This window comes from Mytilus galloprovincialis, chromosome 4 (assembly GCF_965363235.1).
Source record: "Mytilus galloprovincialis chromosome 4, xbMytGall1.hap1.1, whole genome shotgun sequence".
NCBI classification, from domain to species: domain Eukaryota; kingdom Metazoa; phylum Mollusca; class Bivalvia; order Mytilida; family Mytilidae; genus Mytilus; species Mytilus galloprovincialis.
The window spans coordinates 63,697,105-63,706,938 of record NC_134841.1 but is presented as its reverse complement, the minus strand read 5'-3'; the positions used below and the strand labels follow the sequence as shown (position 1 = coordinate 63,706,938).

At 32.2% G+C, this 9,834-nt stretch overlaps 1 protein-coding gene across 1 annotated transcript in view; it reads left to right on the top strand.

Moving 5' to 3' along the window:
* LOC143071070 (NBAS subunit of NRZ tethering complex-like) overlaps positions 1–9,834 on the top strand; it is a 156,436-nt gene that overhangs the window by 92,070 nt on the left and 54,532 nt on the right. The window lies entirely within an intron of this gene.

The window sequence follows — 9,834 nt, the reverse complement described above, 5'->3', positions numbered from 1 at the left end:
CAATAATGTTCAGCAAAGTAAGATTTACAAATAAGTCAACACAACCGAAATGGTCAGTTGACCCCTTTAGGAGTTATTGCCCTTTATAGTCAATTTTTAACCATTTTTCGTAACTCTTAGTAATCTTTTACAAAAATCTTCTACTATGAAACTACCGGGCCAAATTTAACCAAACTTGGCCACAATCATCATTGGGGTATTTTTTTTAAAAACTGTGTTTCGTGACCCGGTCAACTATTCAAGATGGCCGCCATGGCTAAAAACAGAACATAGGGGTAAAATGCAGTTTTTGGCTTATAACTCAAAAACCAAAGAATTAAGAGCAAATCTGACATGGAATTAAATTGTTTATCAGGTCAAGATCTATCCGCCCTGAAAATTTCAGATGAATCGAACAACTGTTGTTGGGTTGCTGCCCCTGAATTGGTAATATTAAGGAAATTTTGCTGTTTTTGGTTATTATCTTGAATAATATTATAGATAGAGATAAACAGTAAACAGCAATAATGTTCAGCAAAGTAAGATTTACAAATAAGTGAACACAACCGATATGGTCAGTTGACCCCTTTAGGAGTTACTGCCCTTTATAGTCAATTTTGAACATTTTTCATAAATTTTTGTAGATTTTTTTAAAATATTTTCCACTGTAATTACTGGGCCAAGTTCATTATAGATAGAGATAATTGTAGCAACAAGAATTTTCAGTAAAGTAAGATGTACAAACACATCACCATCATCAAAACACAATTTTGTTATGAATTTATCTGTGTCCATTGTTTAATATGCACATAGACCAAGGTGAGCGACACAGGCTCTTGAGAGCCTCGAGTTTTATTTTTCACTATCTGAATTTAAGTCTATATGTAATTCAGATAATAAAGGTATAATTTTTTTCCTTGCTGGTTGAATGTGTGTTCCCTCAGAAAAGAAGACTTGGTGATACAACTGAAGAAGAATTTGAAGACAGTGATGATGAAGACACTTCTTTTGTTTCCAAGACAACCAAACTAACAAAAGATGTACTGTATTATGTTACAGACATGGAAAGATTTCAGCCACCAAGAAAAAGACCAAAGTAGGATTAATAGATGTTCAGAAATCAGAAATAAAGTGTTAACATCATTAATATATATTATGGCACAAACAAAAGTATTTTGAAAACTAAAAATTATTTCAAAGTAGCATAATTAAGTTATTACAAAAATAGTTGATAAAACTTAATAGTCATAGCAAGGATACAAATGCTAAGGAAGAACAGTTATATATTGATGAGTTCAGATGTAATTGGTGTATTTTTGTATAAGGTTAGATGTACAGATAATTTTTTAACAATTACTTTTTTGTCATTTTTCATTATTTATTTCAGAATAATTAACAGAACATACAGACTTGTGTGTCTCAAATCAACGACCCCAGAAGAATTGTATACTAGAAAGGTGGATGAAAATTGACATCAAAATTAATCATATAAATGTAGTAAAAATAGGATTACAGACATAACCCCAGTGGAAGATATATATATCTGTGTTCATTGCAGTGTAACATTGATATCTCTGTTTACAAGATCCCTATGAAACATATTGTAGGTTTGAAATTTTATAACCAAAGGGAAAACTTGTATAAAAAAAAATGTGAATATGACCCATCCATGCAACTAATCATAATTAATGGGGTCAGTCGATTCAATGTATAAGTATTTTAAAAATTCAAGAATACATATATGAAAGAAGACCAATTCTATTCCTCTTTTGACTTATTGATTGCAATGGATTAACAGCCCCCTTTTACCGCCCCCCCCCCCCCATTAACACTGTTTTTCAATTGATTTGGCTGGTAATTAAAAAAAAAACTTTAATATTTTCAGTTAGTCTAAACTTTCTATGTATAATTTCTCACGTTTCGTAGTATAGGGAGAAATTATTGTATATACGGTACTAGCGTAGTAATTTTATAAGTTTAAGTCACTAGGTATAAGACACGTGACTTATTTTATAGTGGGAAATTTTTTCCCTGATATTATCACTTTCTAGCCCGCCGCAGACAGGGCAACATTCAAGTTCCAATAAAATTATGATTATAATTTGATACATGCATTTACATATATTTTTCAAAACAATATATTCGTCTGAGTATGTCTCGTGAGACGACTTGTCGCATGAGGTCGGACCCAGGTTTCCAGTTTATCCCATTAATGGGTTTTGTTTGGTTGTTCCTGGCTGGCGAGGTCGTTGATGATCGAGTTATTTATGTATGTATTTAGTTACATGTTTACATTCATGTCGGCTATATTTTAGCTCTCGTTGGTACAAGGTTTACTTTTTCTAGCTAAGTTGTACCTAACAGGATATTTCAAGGTTTTTGTTATTAGAAGTCATTGTGGTTATTGTTGTTTTCAGATGTTTATATATATATATATTTATTAAGATACATGTATGTAAATAAATTAATAAATTCCGTTGTCCACTATGCTTGCTGGGCTATCGGCAATACTATATATATTGTATTCATTCATGCCTTATAATAGATATGAGCGTATAGGTTATACTGGTGCTTTCCCTCATGTTTATGAATATTTACTTGTAGTTACATATTTGCTGTATGTAGATGTGTTCTATTAATTACACATCAGTTAATTTTTTTCAGATTGACCATGAAGAGTATGGAGAGGCATTAGAGCTGGCTAAAGCTTACGGTCTAGATACAGATAGAGTATACCAGAGACAATGGAAGAAATCTGATGTATCTATTGCATCTATTCAAGATTATTTGGTGAGTACATTCAATTATTTTATGAATAATAGATTTTAAAGGATAACAGAAGTTATCAACAATATTGGACAGTACAAAAAAACATGTCTAGTCCGACAACTGACTCCTCTGGAAAAATTTACAAACAAAAACAAACATCAAGAAACAACACATGGTCCAGATAGCCAAAATGTGTTGGGGTTAAAACCAGTTTTTTGTGCACACAAACCTTAATACAAAGTATTTCTAGACACCAAGAAAACACACACTATAAAAAACCTGAACAGCGCAGCTTCCAACAGGATGATCACTAACTAATACAAGAAAATATAAAAATACATGTACACACATTTGGAAACCAGGGTCAAATGTACCTTACTGCAGGAACCAATGATCTACAGCTGTTGTGGTCGAATGATATTTGTTTGGTATTTATTAGTGTATTCCTGTATTAATGGGGTTTGCTAAAATGTCTGCCATTGCAAAGCCATGTGAAAGGAACTGAAAAAAACACTGTAGTTGAACTTTATGATCAGGACAACATTTTAAGATGTGAGATCCTCTCTTTTTTGTAAACATTTTTGTTATGTTTTCTGTCTTCTTCTTTTCTGTGATCAGTAACGAAATCCAACATGAAACATTTTTGTTTATTGGAAACTCATGTAAGAGAAATTATTGTACTATTTCAGAGTAAGATTAAGAAAAGATCGTGGGTTTTCCATGAATGTATAGAAAGAATTCCTTACAACATAGATGCCATGAGAGAATTGTAAGAGTTTGGACTTAAAGGGACAGATTTACAGGCATTGTTGGCTATTGAAAAGGGGGAGGATGGAGGAAGGTAGGTCAATTTACATTCACATCAAAACCCGTTTATTTTCTTTATTTTTTATAAATTCAGAGGCGGCAGTGGTACTCACAACAGTGTACACTATTTGTGTAAATCTTTATATTTTATAAGGTAGAAGATCTGGATCCTGCATACTTTTGTATGCAAATACCTTATGTTTTGAAGTTTCCGTCTGTCATATGTCTACTGACCTTGACTTCATTTTCATTGTTTAGTGACTGTTTTTTTTTTGTCATAGGAATTTCTCACATATTATGAGTAATAGAATAATCAAATTTGGTATATGTGTTCCTTGCAATGTCTAAATATCCAAATGACACGGTTCACCTTGACCTCAACCTCATTTCATGGATCAGTGAGGAAGATATAAGATTGGTGGTCAAGTCACTATCTCAGATACTATAAGTTATAGGTCAACTCTATTTGGTGTATAGAAATTGTAAAATGTACAGACTGGCAGGTTTCATCTGATCTTGACCTTTATTTCAGGGTTCAATGAACTATGTTTAGCTTCTTGTGGTTTGGTCTATTTCTCAGGTACTAATAGCAATAGAGTAACTGTATTTTGTATATGGAATGATTATAGGGTGTAGCTTTCAGGGAAATTTCATCTGACCTTCATCTCATTTTCAAAGTAAATTTTTAATGGTTTTGTCAGTTAATGAGGGTCAGATACTATTGTTTTTGTTAAGAGGGTAGTTTGTAGGTTTGTACGTACAACTTTTTGGGGATACTCAGTAAACACTCAATTTTACTTTAATGTTGGTCATTAACTGTTAGCCTGTGTATACAAAGACATTTGTTGAACATTACATATACTTTTATAGTTAATGTATGTTAATATTGTTAGCAAGGTCTCTGGGAATAAGTACCTCTTTTTCATTTTCAAACCGCTTTGGTGGGTTTTATGTAAATAATTTGTCCTTTGTAGGGCATTAGATGTTTTAAATATAATAAATTGTAAAGCTTAATTGCAATCTTGTTATCTGTTGTACAATTAATACTTCTAAGTAAGTCAGTGTAAATGAGTTTCTGGGCCATTATGAAACCAGTAACTTTGCCTTTTTTCCTGCTACACTGTATTCATTACCCAGATATACATATAAAACTGGCCCTTATCGCTTGCAAAGTACAAATGGTTTATACTGAATTATTACACAAAGCATAAATGGTTTATTATAAAATTAGTACACCAGGGTTTTCGATATCACAAACTAGTCAAAACATTTACTAAAGTTTATCATCGGTATAAGGACATCATTCGTAAATATAGCTCAACATGCAGACTTCTTATACGTTCAGGTATTTCACATCCAATTTTTTATGGAAATATTCTTTATAAAGCACAAAAATGTCAGTATTCACCTTAGAAACTAACAAAACCTTTAAATAGACTTATCAAGAAGGGATATAGTTACGATACTGTTGTCAGGTCACTAAAGATTGCTTATTTTGGCGTTAATATTGATTCACTTATAGGGTCTTTGCATCGGAACTAAACACATTTATTAAAAAACCAGTTGTTGGGATGACACGGGTTATGTTCTTCTCATATATGTTATGATGGTATGATACTAAACCCCTAACGGGAAGGATTGTGCCTGATATTCATATGATGAAATCATAATCTTTCAATCAGTTTAATTGAAGTCTGGAGCTGGCATGTCAGTTAACTGCTAGTAGTCTGTTGTTATTTATGTATTATTGTCATTTTGTTTATTTTCTTTGGTTACATCTTCTGACATCAGACTCGGTCTTCTCTTGAACTGAATTTTAAATGTGCGTATTGTTATGCATTTACTTTTCTACATTGGCTAGATGTATAGGGGGAGGGTTGAGATCTCATAAACATGTTTAACCCCGCCGCATTTTTGCGCCTGTCCCAAGTCAGGAGCCTCTGGCCTTTGTTAGTCTTGTATTTTTTTAATTTTAGTTTCTTGTGTACAATTCGGAAATTAGTATGGCGTTCATTATCACTGAAATAGTATATATTTGTTTAGGGGCCAGCTGAAGGACGCCTCCGGGTGCGTGAATGTCTCGCTACATTGAAGACCTGTTAGTGACCTTCTGCTGTTGTTTTTTCTATGGTCAGGTTGTTGTCTCTTTGACACATTCCCCATTTCCATTCTCAATTTTATATCCTGAGTATGGAAGTCAATGCATTTATTAGTGTTTGTGCACTCCCGAGAAGTTGACCACCCGGCACTATTCAAATAGATATATGTTATTTACAATGAATAATAGGTTAAATATTAACATTATCAGTCCAGAATTGTCACAATTTTCCCCACCCAAGTCTTAAAATACTCCTGTATTTTCTGGAGGTAACAGTATACCAGTACTTTTATTCTTTACTTTTAGTCTCTGTGTTCTTCAATCTTTAATGGAATATATTCACACTGTTTAATTATATCATCCACACTTCTGTGTCTGCTGTGAAATCATCTTTCCATCATCTTTAGAAAATTGTCATATATTTCACTCATAAGCCATTTCTAATAAGACATATGACACATTTAAAAACCCTAGAGAATCACCAGAGCCATTTTCAAATTTCTTCCACTTATCTACAAAAACACAGTATCACTTTAACATCAAATAATAACTTCTGTTGACGCTGCAACTTTAATTATTAACTACCTTGGAAATATCACGATATTCCATAAAATTTTCTAGTAAACTCCCTCTTTTCAACCAACTCTGGGGTGATCAATCCCTTTAGGCAAATCTGGGCTGAGTTTCTAGAAATATCACATAACTACTGAATGCATTCACAACACTTCACCAGTCCAAAATTGTCACAATATTGTTATTGAATATTAACTAAAAGGTTAGCTCCTGAAAACCTGAGATGTTTATATTTCACAATTTGATGATTGTACATGTATAGGTAAACCAGGCCTATCTTTACAGGAACTTGCCGTACTTGACTATAGCTATAGCTGTTAATTTCTGTCATTTTGGTGTCTTGTCTCATTGGCAATCATACCATATCTTTCTTTTTAATAATGATATAATTTAATTTCAGATGTAACATGTCTTCTGATTGGCTGACAGTGTTTTGTTTATCAGCTCATAGGAATGATTTTGTCATTTGAACGTGACGTCATCAACGTTTTTTTCATGATTTACTCCAGTTTGAATGTAATTTAGAATTAAATTATAAGGAATGACTAATATTTTTTCTGTCTTTTCGAAATAACGTCAAGGGATTATTCAGAATTTATGGCATTTAGAAAAGCACTTATTGACCATGTTTTAGAATCTCCTATTTTACAAATCAATGTAGAAATCATTGACTGGGCCTTTCGCTGTTCTCTGAAATGTTGATCTATTTTAGCTACAGAGTAAAAGTTAAAACAACAGACAACATTTGAAACTGCAGCTTGTATGCATACAAAGATGTCTGTGTGGCAGGGTTTATCTGACCTTGATCTTATCATTATTATTATATTCCAATTTTGATTACTGTAAAAGAATAAGCAGTCAAGACATTTCAGCATGTACACTCTTGTTGGTGTGTTGCAATTCCTAAAATACATTCCATTGTTACAAAAATAAAAGGAGCATTTACCGTTTGAATGGTTTTACACTAGTAATTTTGGGGCTCTTTATAGCTTGTTGTTTGGTGTGAGCCAAGGCTCCGTGTTGAAGGCCATACATTGACCTATAATGGTTTACTTTTTTTTAAATTGTTATTTGGATGGAGAGTTGTCTCATTGGCACTCACACCACATCTTCCTATATCTAATAAGTCATAGTCAGTTTTATTGTTGTTCAGATAAGTTTTTACAAATTCATGCAATTAATTTATGAGTTTGAAATACAATTTATTTTCATAAAAGCAAGAAATGAAGAATTATATCAGTACAAGCTATGGAAGTAATTAAAATCAGTTAATCAGAATCCAGAAACAGTATATATTTTGGCCTCTTTGTTGGGTTCACTTTCATATGTATTACAGCCTATGTACAGTGTGCCTGTACTGTCTATGTCTAAAGAGTATGGAAAATGGATACCTAATTGATCCTTAGTGTTAATGTAATGAATGCACTCTCCTGTAGTATTGAGGATATGAATCATGTGATGATGATCGTCTGTAACTATAATGTTGTCAGATTTTGTCGCCACCAAATCTTTAGGTTTCATAGTTTGTTTCTTGTTTATATCTGGATTACCGGTGTATACCCATCTCACTCTGTTTGTCTTATCTAATGCCACTATTCTACCTCTATCTTTTTCATCTAGACCATCAATGACATAAACGTTATTGTCATTGTCTGTAGTTATGTTTAAGGGAAGAGTAAATATCAATTTCCCTTTGTTGTCAGTGTGATACACTTTTTCTTTTTCTCCATCCATACTCATCATGATAACTTGTCTTGGACCATTGACAGGAAAGGGTTTTGTTTGGTTCTCTCTTACACCCACTAAGATCTTATGGTCACTTGTTACATGTACACCAAGGGTAATTAAAGGATTTACACTGAACTTTGTTGGATTCACTTTACTGGTACTGCAGGAAAGTATTGTAAGGTTTGATTCCTTTGTAGATAGAAGTAGGTCACCTGATGGTAGTAATGCCATGTTAATTATGTTTGTCTTAAAAGTGTATAAATCACATAATGATTCATTTGTTAATTTTAGTTTATGTAGTTTATGGCTTGGAAAACCAGAGATAAAAATACTTATGTCATCACAACAGACTAAATTGTTAACCATCCCATACTCTGTTTTGTATTGCTTTATCACTTTAAATTCAAATATCTTTTGGTCATCATCAGATTCCTTCAATTCTCCAAGGAAGAAATCTTGAACTACATTTTTACCTGGGACAAACTTGGGCAACTTTTTAAATTTAGGGTTGGCAGGTACTATTCTTTGTTGTCTTGAAATTTTCTCCTCTGAATATATGTTGAAAACTTGATTAGCAATATTTGAATTTAAGGCCTGGTTTAAATTCTTTCTCCTAAGGTCTAAATCTTTGTTGATCTTCTGTGATCTATTTTGAGCATTATTCACTGATTTCATCACAATTTCCTTTCTCTGATCAAGTTCTTTCAAAAGTTTATTGGTATGCTTTTCAACTTCATCCTTTAGTATTTTTTCTCGGTTAAGAATATTCTGCTTTTCCAATTCATATTTGCGATCTTCTGAAGATTTCAAAATTCCAAGTTCAGATAATACTTCTTCATGTTGATCTATTTCCTCTTCAATTTCAGAATTAAATGTTTTCATTGATTTCAATGTAAGTTGATATCCTTCAGCTAGTTCAACCATAGTGTGTTTGTTATGAATTTTTGTTATACACAAAGGGCAGACAACTACTTCACAAGATTGACAAAATAAGAAACAGTTGTGTTCACTATGAATTCCACATTGAATGTTACTTAAATCTAGTTTATCCTTAATCTGTTGCTGGTGAGAAGAAATATCCTTTATATCTATAATTATATGCTGGTCAGTTGATTTCACTTTTTTATGAAGTTTCTGACATTTTGTACACAAAAGAAAGTCACATTGTATACATTTCCATTTAATCTCATTTGATTCCTCACACATCTGACATAACATTGGAACTTGTCCTTTCTGAAATGATTTTGATAACGCCATTATGGTGATTTAGTTTAACAATTTTGTCTATAAATATAAGTGATATTCTTGATCACTTAATTATTTCGGTTGTCAAAATAATATCCTGGTGTTTACTCTTCCATTACCTGTATAGATCAAGGTTATTTTTATCTGCCAAGGTAATATGTAGCACATGATATCTAGACATTTAAAAAATTAAACTAATACTTTGTACCTTTAACGCGTCCATTTTGCTTAGTATTTGAACAAAGAAATTATTCTTAAAACTCAAACTAATTGTTGATTTTACGTTATAAAGATCATAAGATTTCTGTCCTTTTTCTAGTCAACTTCACAGTGATTTATTTTCTCAGTTTTCATGCAATGTTGATGTATTCACAGAAGAGAAAATCCCACTTTGACATATTCTTAAAGATTTATATTGGTTGTTTTTTCTTTTCTAACTTGTGAGAAAGTCTCATTATTAAACTGATATAAAGTGTTTGTTAACAGTTAGAATTACAAATGCTTCAATTTGCTTAATCAGGAACGAGTCCTTTTATACAACTTACTGAACCAAAAAGTTGTAGAACATATAGTTTTCAGTGACATTTCCTAATTTCTTTTATGATAGATTAATCAAGTATTGATTTTGTTTATGT